Source organism: Camelus dromedarius, unplaced genomic scaffold (assembly GCF_036321535.1).
Source record: "Camelus dromedarius isolate mCamDro1 unplaced genomic scaffold, mCamDro1.pat HAP1_SCAFFOLD_4, whole genome shotgun sequence".
Lineage (NCBI taxonomy): Eukaryota > Metazoa > Chordata > Mammalia > Artiodactyla > Camelidae > Camelus > Camelus dromedarius.
Window position 1 is genome coordinate 416,696 of NW_026989783.1, and position 17,733 is coordinate 434,428.

At 40.0% G+C, this 17,733-nt stretch overlaps 2 long non-coding RNA genes across 3 annotated transcripts in view; both read right to left on the reverse strand.

Moving 5' to 3' along the window:
- The window catches only part of LOC135320642 (uncharacterized), a 68,864-nt gene that overhangs the window by 36,538 nt on the left and 14,593 nt on the right, over window positions 1–17,733 (reverse strand). The window lies entirely within an intron of this gene.
- On the reverse strand, window positions 122–14,773 carry LOC135320643 (uncharacterized). Of its 2 annotated transcripts, XR_010379899.1 has the most exons (4): window positions 14,610–14,773; window positions 14,050–14,198; window positions 13,705–13,759; window positions 122–327 (listed from the first exon to the last, which is right to left on the reverse strand). It is a non-coding gene; the product is annotated as an uncharacterized LOC135320643 (long non-coding RNA). The 2 variants fall into 2 exon arrangements; XR_010379898.1 differs by lacking the exon at window positions 14,610–14,773 and having other exon boundaries at window positions 14,050–14,392.

The window sequence follows — 17,733 nt, forward strand, 5'->3', positions numbered from 1 at the left end:
ACCGCCCTCCCGCAGCCGCCTGACCCCTTTCCCGGGAGACCCCCAACTTGCACTTCCACAGCAAGAGGCCCAGGCTTCTGGAAGGAGCCAAAGCCTACAGGGAGACAGAGTTGAGAAGCCTTTGGGGCCGATCCCCGGCTTGGAGCTGGGGCTTCCAACCCGGCGGTCCAGCGTGCACCGACTTCGCATGCGCAGGAGGACCAGGGATCCTCTTGGTTCTGCGAGAAAAGCTGGGGCAGCAATGGAGGGATAAGATGGGAGAAGGAGGAGAGGAGGGGAAAGTGGAGTGAAACAGATGGACAGGAGGTGCAGAGAGAAGGGAGGGATCTGGAGAGGGGAGGGGAGTAGCGGAGATGGGGAGAAAAATCTTTACCTCTGGGGGCACCACAAAGGAGGAGGCAGTCCTGCCTCTGTACCCTTCTCTAACACTTCAAGGCCCGCAGCTCAAGTTTTACCTCCCTGGTCCAGCCCTCCAGCCAAGGCCTCTGCAGAACCCCTACAGGGATCACACCCGTTGCCCCCACGCAGAGCTGGGTTTTCTGTTGCTCTGGGAACCAAGCGCCCGAAGGTGTTGTCGCTCAGAACTACCTTGGGAAGAGTACATATTCAGCTTTTACACGCTGGGAAACAGGCAGGCACGATCTCTGCCTTGGCTCCACTGTCCCAGTTGTTGGGCTGGTGGGGAGCGGGAGGTAGATCAGAGCCCCAGACAGAGCAGACTGCCTCAGTGTTGGTGCATAGTCCCTATCCCTCCTGGGTAAACCACACCCCACCCTAGTGGAACCATCAAGGGCTCACAGCAGTTCCCTGGGTGTGGGAAAGATGTCCTCAGTCCCAGTGCCCAGCTTGCTAGGTAGATAGGAGTGTTACCGAGTCCAAATTCATTCTCCTCAGTTTAGGACAGGCCAATAATTTCGGAGACCAGGTGTTGGGGCATGGAATAGCAAGTTTCTTTAGACCTAGATGGCAAACTAATGTCCTGGAAAACCATCTCCCCAAGTCAGAATTCAGGCTCCTTTCCTACGTGCTTAGTTGTAGCAAACTTCTTGGTGTAGGAATTCTTTGTTTTTAGAATCCTTTGTTCTTGCAGCTATCTGCCTGGGTCAAATCTCTGTAAACCTCCAGCAAAACAAACGTTATTTTCTATTCTGCAACTTGTAATCTTTTTATGAATGAAAAAGTGTTAAATATCCTTAAAGGGCAGAGCCTTCAGAATAGGCTCTCCTGTATATTTCAGGCTCTAGGCAACATTTTTATACAAGCAAGATGAAGCCTAGGAGGCAGAGCACAGGGTTAAAATCAAAGGAATAGATCTAATATGGAGACAGATTTGTTCTTTTCTGTTACCGGGGAAGAAGCCACTTCAGTATTTACATCACTTTAAGTTAAATATAACTAAAACTTTAAAGGAATTCACATACATAGGTGGGAATGTGCATAGCATATCTGGAAAATCACACAAAGATTAGTAAACAGTGGCATCTCCAGGGAGGGCTGAAAGAACAGAGGATGAGGGAAAACTTCTTTCACTTGTGTATTTTTGTGCTCTGTTTGAATTTTTTTAACCACATGCATGTATTTCTTTTTCAGTAAAAAAAATTGTAATGGAGCAAAGGAGTAACTAGCACAGCAAATACAGCAGCCATGGAATCACTGAACCATCACTTTTGATTTAAGCCAGGAACCATTTATTGACTCTCTCCTATGTGCCCAGTGCTGTTTTAAGTATTCCATTATTATTATTATTATTATTATTATTATTATTATTATTATTATTATTATTATTATTATTAATTTTATAAAATTGTAACATGCTATCCCTCACCCCTGCCCTTGGTTTGTGTAAAACCCACTGAGTTTTTATTGAGTTTTTTCCAAGGTGTAGGGATGGGTTATAAACAGAACACATTTTCAGGGCAAAAGAGTCGGAGTGATTTCCAGCAAGCCAGATATCTATGAAGAGTTTGTTATAGAGGCGCCCAGAGGCTGAGAGAGAAAGCCTCCAGGACCCTATAAAAAGCTGCCCAAAGTGCCTTCTCCATGGTACTACTGAAGTAGGAAAGAACAAATCTGACTCCATATTAGATCTGTTCTTTGACTTTAACAAAGCCAAGTTAATATGCTCCAATATTTTCATGGGTTATGATGTCACAGAGGAGACGGACAGGTCAACAAGGAACCACTCTGCCGTGATCACGGAGCCAGGGAACGGGAAGGGCGGCAAGACGTATGATGCATCCTCAGCTGTGCCTGCGCTTCTAGGCAGGTACCCAAAGTCACCTCGACAAGGTGTCAAATGCTTGTGACCACGTCCTCATCACCTGACATGAATTAAAGAGAAATGGAAACCTATAAAATTCCAATACACTTGGTGGGTACACCGTCCAAAGAACAAAGTCACAGTTTGACAACTGGCCATCAGAGTTCCCTGGGATTCATTCTTGGAGAACCTTAAAAACCACTCCTCTGTCCTCAAGGAGTGCTGAATATTTGTCCTATTTTTGGCTCAGGGATGGAGCTCATTCAAGTGAACTTCAATGTCTGCACAGATTTGACTGTCTTTGTCCAGGTTCACTTGTCCATTCTAAAGAGGCTTGAGCTAAGTCCATCCTCCATAAGATCTGTTCCCTCCAGTGAAAACTCATCGAGCCTGCAATTAAAAGCCAACTGAACAAGACTCTCCTCAGCTAAAAAGTTCACCCACTCTTCACTGATTTCTTAATCTCCTTTCCTAGCTAATTGCAACAGACTAACAACTCCCTCCACCAAGCTCCCCAACTATGTCAGTTTGTCTCCCCAAACAGAAAGTGAGGTCCATAAAAGAGGTGACTCCATAGTCACCTCTGAATTCCTAGCATACAGTAATGTCAATAAATAGAACTATGATTATGGCTTCTTTCCTTTAAAACCTTTCTGGTTATTTGAATGAGACTTTGGAAGAGAGGTGTTTGCGGTCCAGTATCTTGATCCACAAGACTCTGGAGGCCTTTTTCGGAATGGCGGTTCACTGATCCATTCAAAACACAATTTCTCATTCCAGGAGTAGCTGTTTTTTTCTGCCAGGAGTTTGTGGTCACTCTCATGCCAGAACAGCTTTAAATTAAATCCCTACTTTGGATTTGTTATTTTCCCCTCTCCCAACAAAATTGACTTTCCTTACTTTCTTGCCTTGAGGAATTTTTTTTTCTTAGTTCACCCTTTAGTAAACCAGGCTTCTCAGGATCTGCTTGGCCTTACATAAGATCAGCCACTCAAATCCCATTGTGAGAGGCTTGGGGCTCAACTCCTGCCCTCCTGTCAGGGCATTTGAAACCCAGCTCAGGAGCCAAACGGCCCCCCAAGCACTTCTAATGCTCGCTTACTTCCCAGAATCCCTTTCTTGTTTGTCTTGGATTCTGAGTATTTCCCCTCACTTTCTTGGCAATTAGCTGTGCAGCTGGAAAGATGAGGAAGGAAGGTTTTATTTCTTAATCAGCATTTTAAGGAACTTATGTAATGAAGGTTTTAACGAGTTTCTATATCACTCCATTGCCGAGACAGGAAACACACTAGATATTTTCTAAATTTAGGTATCATGTGCATTTTTTCTTTGCTTTTCTTTTCTTAACTAACAGATACTCTTTAATTAAAAAAATAAGGCCCCAAATAGGATAGAACCTTGAAATGGTATACAAAATTAAAGGGCAAAGGCAGAAAAATGAGAAATACTCTACAAAGTTAATAAAATACATACATAATGGATCAGAGCAGCAATTCTCAGTAACAGCTAATTGAAACATGACCATGAGGTAGAACTTCTCTCTTGTCAGGAGATGGCCAACAGAAAATAGAATTAAAACAACAAACTGAAATTCTACGTCTGGCAAGGTACAGAAGGCTACCAGCTAAATGTGTCTTCTTCTGGAAAAGAGGGAGGCCCACCAGCTCTTTAATGTGGAGCCAGAGCCCAGGGGAGGGCGGTGAAGAACCGCCCTGTAAGTACCCAATTAGGAAAGTGGGTGATGAGTAAAGAGACGTGAGCTTTCATGACAGAGATGATACTACTATTCACTTGTCCTGTAAAGTATGTCTTCACGTTCAGTGATCAATACCTCGGCGTCCTCAGTGATTGAGATTATAGGAAAATGCACAGCCTGAGCCCAGACCTCCTCTTTGAGCTCGTGACATTGCACTTAGATGTCTCAAGGGCACCTCCAACTCCACCTGCAAAGAGCTGACTTCATGGATCTCCTCCCATAGCCGTCCTGCCCAGGGCCACTGGTTGGGGGGCAAGGTCTCTCTGCCTCTCCCAGCTCAGGCCCATCACTCACAGATGTGACTGGACCCATCCTTCAGGGCCCAGATTTCCTCAGTCACCGAGCCCCACCACCCACACCTGACCTACCAGGTACTCACTGGAACTCACTCAGCACTGACTTTGTGCTGGGGTCCATGCTGCACACTGTGAACACGTTATCTCACTGGATCTCCACAGCAGTCCTGGGAAGTCGGTACGTCACTGCTTTAATTGATTAGATAAATTGTTTCACTTCCTTGAGTGCGTCATCCAAAGTGAAACGGCTACTAAGCCACAAACATGGGACTGAAAACCACTTGAAAATTGAACACTGCTACACCTCGCAGCCACCCTACTCTGACTCATCACATCACCTCCTGCCGAGCCTTCTAAATGTTTCCCAGCATTCTACAATACAAAAGTGATCTATGAGAGCACCCTACTCCCCTAATTAAAATCTGTCAATGACGGTCCACTGCCCTTAAGAGAAAGCCCCACTGGGCCTGAGAACAGCCCAATGGCCCGGCATCCTCGTTCCCTGCATGGCCACGCCACCTCACCCACAACGCAGCTCTACACTGGCCATGACCAAGACAAGGATGCTGACTCCGTACAACCTGGGGCTCATCTCACTCGAACAATGATCACCTTCTTCAGTGGTCACCCTCTTCATTGCTGACTCTCAAAAAAATGTTTTTTCAGGATGAATCAATATCTTTTTCCTCACAACTTCCAGTCATTGATAATGAGCTCCCCCCAAAAGAGAGAAGACCTAATTCTCAGTCTCCTTATCTGTAAAGTGAGAATAACAAGGAAATATGTGAGGTTTTAAGAGAAATAATATTCATGTGAGGCTGAGGGACAATTCCACCATACAGTAAGCGCTCAATATGTGCTTACTTAATATTAATAAGAATATATTCCATTCCAGCAAACTTAAATCAACGTTTTATGGCTTTGTCCAACAGACTACAGACAAACTGTTGGATGAAACCCTTTGAGCAGATCAGCACAAGCGTACAGGGAGAGGTAAGCGCTGATTCCATTTACAGCTGCAGCCAACCAGCACTATGGGGCGGGGGGCAGTTTGCTCAAACTCTTACATGTTGCTTGAGCATTTAGTTGTCATTATTGAATAAACATGTGTAGTTTAGTCAAAGCTCCTGAAACATAAATCTTCAAAGATTGATGCAAATTGGGTTTCAAGTACAACACTCTCACTAGAAATTATTTGAAAATGATAATCTTAGCTCCTCTGCACATCAAAAGGGCATGTTCTTAATGTATCTGACTAAATACACCGGAAGAGTTGTTTAAAAGAAATTAAGATAAAGCCATCCTGAATAAGCTGTCAGTATCATCTACACAAAGCCCCACACAAGGGTCTCATTTCTCATTTCTCACTTCCACATAGGTGTTCATGTAGCCTAACTTGGGTCTTGGTTTCTTATAACACAGGGTTGGGAAGAGATGTGGATAGATTTATGTAGCAAATTTAAACCTAGGGTATTTGTTGTGTAGGAATCCTAGAAATAAACAAATTGATATACAGTCCGCCTGAAGAAGCATAGCCTTTCCATTTACAACAGCATTAAAAATAAAATGAGAGATACATTTAACAAAAATTTACAAGATTTGTACATTGAACATTTTGAAGTATCACCGAAGAAAACTTTAAAAGATTTACATATATGGAAGGCATCCCATGTTCATGGAATAGTAGACAATATTGTTAAAAATGTTAAGACTCCCCAAAGTGATCTACAAATTCAGTGGAATCGCTATCAAAATTCCAGCTGAATTCTTTTCAAAAATTGAAAAACTGATACCAAAATTCATATGGAAGTGCAAGGGGACCAGGACAGACAAAACAATCTTGAAAAAGAAGAACAAAGTTGGAGGACTCACTTTAAAGTTTACTAAAAAGCTACAGTACTCAAGTCAGTAGAGTGCTGGCATAAGTTTTGATAAATAAGTCAATGAGACACAATAAAACCCAGAGGGGAAAAACTTACATTTACAGTCAGTTTTCCACAAGAGTGCCAACAACACTCCATTGAAAGAATAGTCTATTCAACAAATGGTGCAAGGACAGCTGGGTATCTGCAGGCAAAAGAATGAATATGGAATCTGGACCCCCCATAATGTATATAACAAATAAAAATTAATTCAAAATGGATCACAGACAGAAACATAATAACTAAACCTATAAACTTTCTAAAAGAAGACACAGTATAAATCTTTGTGGTCCTAGGATAGGTTTTGGTTTCCTAGATACAATACCAAGAGCAGAAGTGACAGAAGATAAAGGCAGATAAGCTGGACTTCATCAAAGTTAAAACCTTTTTCTTACAAAGGACATCATCAAGAAAGTGAAATTACAGGGGAAGGTTGTTTCTAAGGGATAGAGTGCGTGCTTAGCAAGAAAAATAAAATAAATCAATACATCTAATTACCTCCCCTATAAAGAAATTGTTTTAATGTTTAAGAAAACTAAAGTGAAATGAGAATCTGCAGAATAGGAGAAAAATTTTGCAAAGCATATATCTAATAAGAGAGTAGTATCCAGGATATATAACAAATGCTTACAACTGAACAAGACAAAGAAAATCGACCCAATTTTTAAATTTGCCAAGGATTTAAATAGATACACAAATGTCCAATAAGCATATGAAAAGATGTTCAGCATCACTAGCCAAATCAGTATCAAAATGCGATCTCATTTTACACCCAATAGGATGGTTATAATCAAACATGGACAATAACAAGTGTCGTTCAGGAGGAAGAGATACCTTATATGTGGCCATTGGAAAGGGACAATGGTGCAGCTTCTTTGCAGAAGTCTGGTGTTTCCTCAAAAGTTTAGAGTTATATGGCTCAGCAATTCCCCTCCTACATATTGAGCCATCCCTCAGTATCCTCGGGGGGTTGATTTCTGGAACCCCCACCCTGGATACCATAATCCAAGGATGTTCGAGTCTCTTTACAATCAGCCATCTGGATCCATGAAGTGGAAACTACACATAAGGTGGGCCAACTCTACAGCCAAAAGAATGAAAACATATTCTCACAAAAAACTTGTACATCAATATTCATAGTAGCCAAAAGTTACAAACAATATCCATCCATCAATGAATGTATAAACAAAATTACCAAGCATAGTCCCACAAAGTTTTGGTCTTTGAATCTTTGACAAAGGAGGTGAGAACATACAATAGAATAAAGATAGCCTCTTCAGCAAATGGTGTAGGGAAAACTGGACAGCTGCATGTAAATCAATGAAGTTAGACTACTCCTTCACAGCATACACAAAAATAAATTCAAAATGGCTTAAAGACTTAAATATGTAGACAAGACGCTATAAACCTCTTAGACGAAAAGATAGGCAAATCATCTGACATACATCTCAGCAATGTTCTCCTAGAGCAGTCTACTCAAGCAATAGAAATACAAGCAAATATATATAAGTGGGATCTAATTAAACTTACAAGCTTTTGAACAGCAAAGGAAACAGTAAGCAAAAAAAAAAACAACCTATGGAATGGAAGAAAATATTTGCAATGAATTAAACTGACAAGGGCCTAATTCCCAGAATACGTAAACACCTTTTACACTTGATAAGAAAGAAAAACAAACAATTCAATCCAGAAATGGGCAGAAGACCTAAACAAACATTTCTCCAATGAAAACATACAAATGGCCAATAGGCACATGAAAAAATGCTCAATATCATTATCAGAGAAATGCAAATCAAAACTGCAATCAAGTATCACCTCTCACCAGTCAGAATAGCCATCATTCAGAAGTTCACAAACAATAAATGCTGGAGAGGCTGTGGAGAATAGGGAACGCTCCTACAGTGTGGTGAGAATGCAGTTTGGTGGAGCCATTGTGGAAAACACTATAGATGTTCCTCAAAAGACAAAAAATTGACCTCTCATATGACCCAGAAATCCCACTCCTGGGCTTATATCCAGAAGTAACCCTAATTCAAAAAGACACCTACACCCCAATGTTCAGAGCAGCACTATTTACAATAGCAAGACATGGAAATAACCTAAATGTCCACTGACAGATGACTGGATAAAGAGGTTGTAGTATATTTGTACATTAGACTACTATTCATCCATAAAAAAATAATAAATTAATGCCATTTGCAGCAGCATGTATGGACTTGGAGAATGACATTCAAAGTGAAGTAAGCCAGAAAGAGAAAGAAAAATACCATATGAGATCGCTCACATGTGGAATCTAAAAAAAAATAAAACAACCAACAAACAAAAAGATAAAGTTATCTACAGAACAGAAACAGACACAGAGACATAGAAACCAAACTATGGTTACCAGAGGGGAGAGGGTATGGGAAGGAATAAATTGGGAGTTCAAGATTTGCAGATACCGACTATGTATAGAATAAACGGCAAATTTATACTGTATAGCACAGGAAAATATATTTAGTATCTTATAGTAAATTATGTTTAAAAAGAATGTGAAAATGAATACAGGTATGTTCCTATATAACTGAAGTGTTGTGTTGTACACAAGAAACTGATGCAGCATTATAAACTGACTAGACTTCAATTAAAATATGTTTAAATAGACCAAAAACGAACAAAAAGAAAAAGGATATTATCAAACCAAAGAATAAAGTACTGATTCAGGCTACAACATGGATGAACCTTCAAACTTTATGCTAAAAAAAGCCAGACACAAAAGGGCTAATTGTGCCCTTTTAGGTGAACTGTATCTAAGCGTTTATTGTACTATTCCTATAAATTTTCCGGAGGTTTGAATTCTATCAAAATCAAAATAAAATGTATTATTCATTAAAAACATAAAACGATTCCTCACAGGAGGGCTTTAATTATTAAATGCAGAAATGCATGTAAAGCTCCTGGAACAACAATTTGCATGTCCACAGACAGTCACTGCTGTCACTGCCACTCAGGGGGTGGTGCCAGCGCTGATGAGACCTGCCTCCACTTGCGGCCCTGCAGGCAGGAGTGAGGGCCTGGGCTCTGACAGGCAGGGTGAGCGTGAACCTGGGTCAGACACAGCCACGCCCCAGACTCTGCGATAACCAGCTTTCTTATACAAACTTCTCCATGTAACATAAACACACTACAGGGATGTATCTTACAACACAGGGAATATAGCCAATGTTTTACAAAAACTATAAAAGGAGCATAACATTAAAAATTGTGCATCTATTTAAAACCCTGATACTTATATCATATTGTAAATCAGCTATACCTTTATAAAAAATTAAAAAAGTGATTTTAAAATGTTTTCCCTTTAATATTCCATTCGATTTTTAAGTAACTACTAAACAGCTTAGAATGTATAAAAGCATTTAAGTGTGATAAATTTGTTTACATATATATTTACTTTCAACTTCCTGCTAAAAGAGAATTTAAACAATTTTTTAAACACAGCTTAACAACCATAACAACAAAAAGACAAAAGTGACAGTGAAGAGAAAAAGGAGATTCAATACTTAAATGAAACCAGGGGGAGGTAAAGTCATAAAAATGGATACCATGAAGTCAGGGTAAGTGTTAAAGGCCGACTAGAAATTCAGCTGTAAGATTCTTGGCAGCTAAAGCAAAAAGAAAAAGATGATGAGGTGGTGGTAGAGCTCAGTGGTAGAGCGAGTGCTTAGCATGCACGGGGTTTTGGGGTCAAGCCCCAGGGCCTCCACTAACAGATAAATACACCTAATTGCCTAACCCCCAAAAAGAGCCCCAAAGAAAAGGAAAAGAGAAATTTCTTTATGAAAGATATCTGATATTAAATTTCGATTAAATACTTAAAAAAAAAAAATAGAAAAAGATGAGTGACACAAGCGATAATGCCCGTGAGATAAATCTGCGGTGGCTGCTGGCAAGTCCCCATGTCCCACGTGGGAAAATCTGAAACATCCTTCTCACCACTCAGAGTCATCCTCAGCCCACACCACCCCTCCCCCTGTTAAATGCAGGAGCACAAGCAGGGCCTGGCCTTTGCTCTCTCTGTGTCACCACAGTGAGACAGGATGGAAGGGGCCAGAGCACAGCCATTCAAGGAAGGCCACAGTAATTAACATCAAAATGGTGAAGCATTCAACCCCCAATAGGCCTTGAGGCTCAGGATGAAGAGATTTAACTTCTAGCAGAACTTGAGCATCATTTTACACCCACTGCAATAGTAACATGGTGAATAACACAACCCCAGGCATCATGGCAGTCCCAAGGCTAGCCAAAAAAGGTCAAATGGTGGGAAATGGCCAACTCCCTGGGAATTCCAACCCCTTGCCCCTAGGCAGGTCCTTCTACTTATTAGCATATGAAACCACCAAGCCCATGAAAACCAGCAACACAGCACCACCTCGCGGGCACCCCTCCCTCTCCCTCTTTGGAGAAGGCCCACACTCTGTCTGTGGAGTGTGTACCTGCTTTTTTTTTTAGTTAGCATTAAAGATTTTTATTTCAAAATACAGACGTTTTCTAAGCATTACAGCCAACAGATGACACTTAAAATTCAGCAACGCTTTGTTTACGTTTTAGCCATAGTTCTAACAGATTTCATGCTCAAAAAAAACAAAAAAAAAGAGAAAGAAGAAATTGAAAAAAATAAAAAACCCTGCCATATTTAAAAGAATTAAGATCAACTATAGTCAAATTTCAAGTAAAAATGCATTTCACACAAAATAGAGAAAATGCTCAGAAAGGGTTTTATATCTGGAACCATTCCTTAAAAACTTCCTCACATTCTTTTTTTTTTATATTTTTTATTGATTTATAATCATTTCACAATGTTGTATCAAATTCCAGTATTCAGCACAATTTTTCAGTCATACATGCACATATTAACACTCATTTTCACACTTTTTTCTCTGTTAGTTACCATAACACTTTGTGTAAATTTCCCTGTGCTGTACAGTATAATCTTGTTTATCTATTCTACAATTTTGATATCCCAGTACCTACTTTTAATCTGAGCATCAAACCCCAAAACCTCGTGGTGTTTCTCTTGCTTTTCAATGTATCTATCTGAATAAATCTACCTTTACTCAACAGTGGCTTGGTTTTGAATTCTTTCCTGCATGAAACCAAGGACCCACATCGGACGGGGCACATTCCAGGGGCTTAACCAAAGCCTGGGGCACAGCCCTTCTCATGCCCCATGTTTTTTTTGTATCAACAGGACTGGATTTTGAAGGGAGCTCTGAGGACCCAGCTAAGGGACAGAAGCAGCCCCCAGGGCTCGAATTGGCGGGCAGCCCCTCCCCCAGCAGGGGCCTGGGGTCTGCTCAGTTCTCTGTGGTTCTCTGTTGTGCTGACTCCCCAGCCAGAGAGAGTTCTCCCTAGGCCTATCCCCACAAAACCCTTCTCTCCAAAATACAAGCACATCATGTCACAGTCCTCTTGTTCAACCAGGAAATGTTCAGCCCACATTTTCCTTCCCCAGTAAAAACCTAACTGTCCTCCCTCCGATCCCACCACTTCTTTCTTTGTGAGAACTCTGCACTCCCCACACACCATCGTGAACGCAGGTGCCTTGCTGGTTGGGACCGAGATGTTTCAGTCTCACACAGCCTGCGTCCTTTCACTTTACCCTTGCTACCTTAAAAAAGTCTTTCCTGAGTCTCCCACCCAACTGATTCTGAACTTCACAAAGTGCTGAGTTTACGGTCACTATGTGCATACTACCCTGCTTTTGGCTAGGTTTCCTTCTCAAGATCTTCATTAAGGGGCTGCATCAAGACGTTTTAAAGAGGCTATTCTTACATCTGAGCAGATGAGCCTGCATAAAATTTAAATGACTTTGAAGAGAGAGTTAACCAGGGACAGAGAGGTCGCAGGTCCTAGTCAAGAGTGTCATGAGGCAAAATGTTCTTCAAAGGCTCAGAGTGGCTTCTGAACACGGAGTCAGAAGGGAGGAGGTGCCAGACAGTGAGTGGGGTGAGTGACACAGGGTACGCTTCCCCAGCTGGGGAAGAAATGGTTTTTTTCTATTTTTCCAAAAAATTTCTTACTATCTTTTTCTCCTATTGTCACATACCATTTCCTATGAATTAAGAAAATCAATGTCAGTCATTTGGGCCACTTGGGAGAAGCTACATGATGCCATTCACAGGGCTGGGGCATGAGAGCCACACCAGTCTAAGTTGAAAGACAAGCGGGGTTATTTCCATGGTGATCACGGGCATGCAGCAAATTTCCCAGCTTCAATGACCTCATCTCAAAGGTGGGGCCAATAAAACTACCTAGCAAAATGCATGATGATTATGGCCAACATCTGTTTACTAGGTAAGTGACTGTGACAGCTGCCACTTAATGGGGAATGAGAATGATCAACGAGGCCCAGTCTACCTGGTCACAAGCACCCTGCCTTCCTGCCTTGGTGCAGCAGCAGAGCTTGTTTAGCTGAGATGAACGCCCCCAGAGCAGCCCCGACGAGAAAGATCCCAGCGCTGCACTGCGAGGCCTGTTCCTTTCCTTCTCAGAGCTGATCACAGTTTGCAGTCATCTGTTTTTATGTTTATCACTTTTGTAACTGCCTCCCCTCCGGAGTTTTCCTCAAGGAGCACAGGGCCAGGTGTGTCTTGCTACCTGCTGGATATTCTGTGCTGGGTGACAGTCGACCCCACATCTGGCTCTGGTGCTTAACGAAGAGGGTAGAAGGCCCAGGGGCCCATGCCAAATCGAGGCACCTGCACCCAAAATTATGGTCTGACTTTGGGCAAATTACACAGTCTTCTTTACCCTGAGATTCCTCATCTGTCCATGAAAATAACTGCCCATGGCACACAGAGTTACAAGGATTAATAGAAATCACCAAATTCACAACGTATTCAAGGGGCCACCAGTGCGCCCTCAACAGACACATGCTGTCTTTACGGCTCTGACACACGCGAAGCGGGGCGGCCGCACACAGTGAACACTGCTAAGTGCCAGTGTGTTAAGTGCTTCATGTGTGCTCTAATACTCTTTACAACTTACAACAATCCCAGGAACAAAAGAGTATTATCATGCGCATTTCACAGAATCACCAACAGGTTAAGAGAGGTTACATTCTATTCCAAGGCCCTATGGTGAGGAAATGGCGATTTAAACCTGAATCTGGGCCCAGACGTGGGCTTCATCTCTCTCCCATCCACCTGATCACTTGCCTATGAAATCCACCTGTCCAATACACAATTTCCAGCTGGCCAGCTCTTAAATGCATTGTGTTCCAACTTTTGTCAATGTTGGTTAATTACCATAAATTGTTCTCAGAAACCACTACAGAAAAGAAAGGTGGAATCACGTCCCTGCCCACAAAGGAGAGGAAATCTGCCTTGCCTTCTCCTGTAATGTGCAGAAAGCCTTCCCTACACCACCAAATCATTTTGTATCCTTCCTCCATGTTTATGTTTGCACGCAGCTTATTAAAGTAGAAGGTACCTGCAGTAATTCCATCTCGGTTGCTTTCCAAGGTTGCAGATTATCCATAGTCAGTCTGTGAAAGAAATTATTACAATGTGAATGAAAATACTGCAACCATGTCAGTAAACAAAGAATGCTGAAACCAAGTCATCAGCGGCTGCCAACACACCCCAGCAAGGACAGGCCTGCAGCCCAGCCTCTGCAGCCACTCACAACGGTGCCCTCTGAGCAGACTCAGAATAAGAAAGGACAGGATATTAGCCCTAGATAGCTAGGTGTTTGTCTAAAGAAGGAATTCAGTGAGTCCAAATGTTTGCTTCCTCCCATACATAGAAAAGCACTAAATTCTTGAACTTGACATACCTGGCTTTCTTTAGATAACAAGCAATCTTTTATTGTTCCAACTTCCCGGTCTTTGTTGTAAAGCTCCTCTATATCCTATTTCCTCCCGAACCTCTTCTGAGCAGTCCCTCAGAGAGATCTGAGAGGCTGTCATCCCAGGTCAAGTCCTCCTGCCAAATAAATCATAACTCTTAACTTTTAGGCTGCACATGTATTTCAGTCAAAAGTTTTGGAAACCATGAAAGGACCCAGAGCAGACTTCTCTCCAGCTGAACTCTCCGAGGAACTGGAGCCTTGGTACCAGCAGTGGCCCTTTGTGCCCGTCTGCCTCCTCGGGGAGTCCAGATGAATTTGAGTGAGTCTCTTCTGGTTCTAGGATCTCCCATATTGGTTGATGATCCTGAGTTTTATTTGGCAGTGTATCCAGGTACCTGGCCCTCCAGTTGAAAGATACTGGGGGGAAAATTACCCACCCAGTGGAGACATGCTGGGTGGGGCCTGGTTGAAAGATAACAGGAAACACCCAACTTGAGGAGACGTCCAAAGTGGGGCTGGTGGAAACATACCAGGAAAGTACTCACCCAGTGGAGACGTCCCGAGTTGGTCCAAGTTGAAAGACACTGGGTTCAGGACTGAGTGGTTAGGTAAGAGGCTGGTCTAATGTTTTCCTCAATTTGGTTACCTCTACTGAATTTTTCAGGATAAAAGTAAAACTCTTATGAGGAACCTTTCAACTCCAAAATTGGGACCCTCCTCCTGGCTGGTAGCAGCTTTCTCCAGTGACAGAGAAACTTGCAGGATTGGTAGAGGCAAATACTTCATGCCATATAGTTGTCCCTGTGGGAAAACTTACTAGCAATTTTATTTTGAGAACCCGACCTTAGAATGGGGAATAGAACTTTCAAAAAAAGAAAAAAAAAAGAAAAGAAAAGAAAAGAAAAAGAAATGACAGATTGCCAGCCTCCATCTTATACCACAGCCAGGTTTATATACGTACAAATCTTACAACATTAATTGCAAAAAAAAAAAAAAAAAAAAAACCTCACCCTGAAAGTAACTAACCAGGACTGTTAAAAACATTTTTAGGAATTCTGAACTTATAAAACAAAATCCCCTTTAGGGGTATCTTGGATGTTTTTTCCTATGTCCTTGAAATGAAAACTTTTTATCTTTCTCTGGGTATTTTATTTTTGTTTACGTATATATATATGTGTTTCATTTTTTTTTAAAGGAAACCTTGGAATCTGCCATACAAAAGGTAGAAATATTGTGTACATATGGTGGCCACGCAAATAAATTGGGATTCTCAACAATCCTTTGATTGTACCAATTTTCAGATATTTTGCCATCTTAACCTTTGTTTCATCAGCATGTACCACAAAGGCCTTTAGCTTTTGGAGAGTAAACTTTTGAATTTTATTTAGGCAACACACCCACTCTCATGTGGAAAATCCTCTTCATCTTATTGGTTTAAAAAATATATATATATTTTATTTTATATAAATGAATATATATAAATTGATGGCCATATGTTGGATCCTTTAATTTGGAAAAACTTTTAAATTGGTGAAAGTTGAAAGAGCTCTCTGTATAAACATCTGTTTTATTGGTAACTAATAAAATCAAGTTTAAAGGTCGAAAAATATATCTAATGTTTAACTTAATAACTCAGTTAAAAAAAAAAACTGGTTTCAAAAGCTACATTTGTGTTTTTACTTTCCAATCAATGGTTTTAGACATGCTAATAAAAACTTAGAATAATTAATGTTAATTAGGTTGAATAACTGGAAAAAGAATTGTAAATATGTAGGAAAAAAAAAGATAAGGGGCTTATCCCAAATGGATAAATATTTTTATATGGTTATTTTGAATGAGATAAATAAAATGGACATTTTTGCATTTACATGCAAGGTTTTGATACTACACTACGTAAAGTTAAAAAAAAAAGAGCCAAAGATATCACCTACTACCTCCAACATTAAAGTTCAAACAAGTCCGTTTTATTTACCACAGTTTTAAATATATGTATTTATAGGGCTAAAATATATATATATATATATATATATATATATATATATATATAAATATATAGAGACTGAAATACTTGATCAATGATTGGGACAACAGACCAATTAATGAAATTAAAATTGAGAAGGGCCTAAGCTCTTTGGCTCAAACTTTGGGATCCCAGAGACTTTTCTATAAAATTAGATACAATGCACGGAAAAAAAAAAAAGGCTTTTGGCACTCCTTCTAGAAATAAGAATTATTGATTAAACATAATAAATATAAAAATTAAAGGTATAAGATTTAATAAAATTGAGATAAAAGTTTGTAAAATTGGTATATTAAATGGGCTTTGTATAAACATCTTCCTTAATTATCTTTTGGGATAGATATGTTTCAATGGATAAACGCTTCCTTTTCTTGGTATTACAAGGCTGGGCACGTATCTATCCCTCAGAAAATATTAATTGAACACAGTAAAGGAAACCAATAGAGTTACATGAGCTGTCCAATATAACGTAAAACTAAAAACTAATATTCAGTAGCTAATAAAAAATATAATAAGAGGTTTACCCTGGGTTTAACTTATAACTCAAGGAAAAGAGACCTTACTAAATGCCTTATGCAAGCTTTCAAAGGCAAGATAAAGTAAACCTTAAAATTTTAAACATGGAATTCTTTGTTTACAGCTCTTCTCACTGATACAAAGAAGCAAATTAAGGAGATACAATTGGGCCTGCATGACAGAGAAATTCTCTGGGGAACTGGAAGCGTGTGTCTTTGTCTTGCAGATCAGAAATGTAAATACAGCAAACAGTGACCTAGGACTGAGCCTAATTGGCTCAACGAGATAAAACTCAGGGGCAAAGAAATTTGTGGCATTTTACAACTCAGAACCCTGATGGGTCCTTAAGTCTTTGTCAAGAAATCTTAAATGTCTGTTTCATAAATGGTAAGAGTGATTTGAGCAAGCAAATTCAGTTCACTACAACTATTATTATACTTATCTCATAAGTAAGTTTTGAAGTGAAGCTATGAAATCTCTAACTTTTGTCTGTTTATAAGCCTGCGTACACATTGTAGATGTGAGATAATTCTACAGCTGAAAAAATAAAAATCAATGTCAAAGAGCTCTGCTTAATTGGCGTAAAAAATAAGAGCTTACAAATTAAGTAGTTTTAAAATAAAAACTGACCAAATTGACCTTCACCTTCATGTGAACTGGAAAATATTCAATATTAAGATAATATTTGATATTGTTTAGTTTAAGTATGTTCTAATTAATATAGACATCTTTAAAGTCACCAATATTAAGTATAGTACTTTTACTGAACCTAGGTTTAATGAAAGTCAAATAAGATCCTGTTATATCTGGTGCAGATTTGTTAAATATAATAGTAATTAGGTGTGGTAAAATTTAAATAAATTAAATGCAAATGAGATGAGAGCTTTGGGTAAATTTTTAAAATATATTTTTAAAATGTATATTTAAGATAATCTAAATGTTTGATATCTTTAAATTCTAGAGTTGTGCTACATTAAGTCAAATGATAGGATTTTATTAAATAGCTATGCCATTTTCAGATAAAATAAGATTGAAATATGAATTATTTAACATTTAACTTCCTCTTACAGAGAAAATAAAGGTGTTTAGAAGTATTAATAAATGGTTGGTGCCACCTTGAAATAGTCTTTATT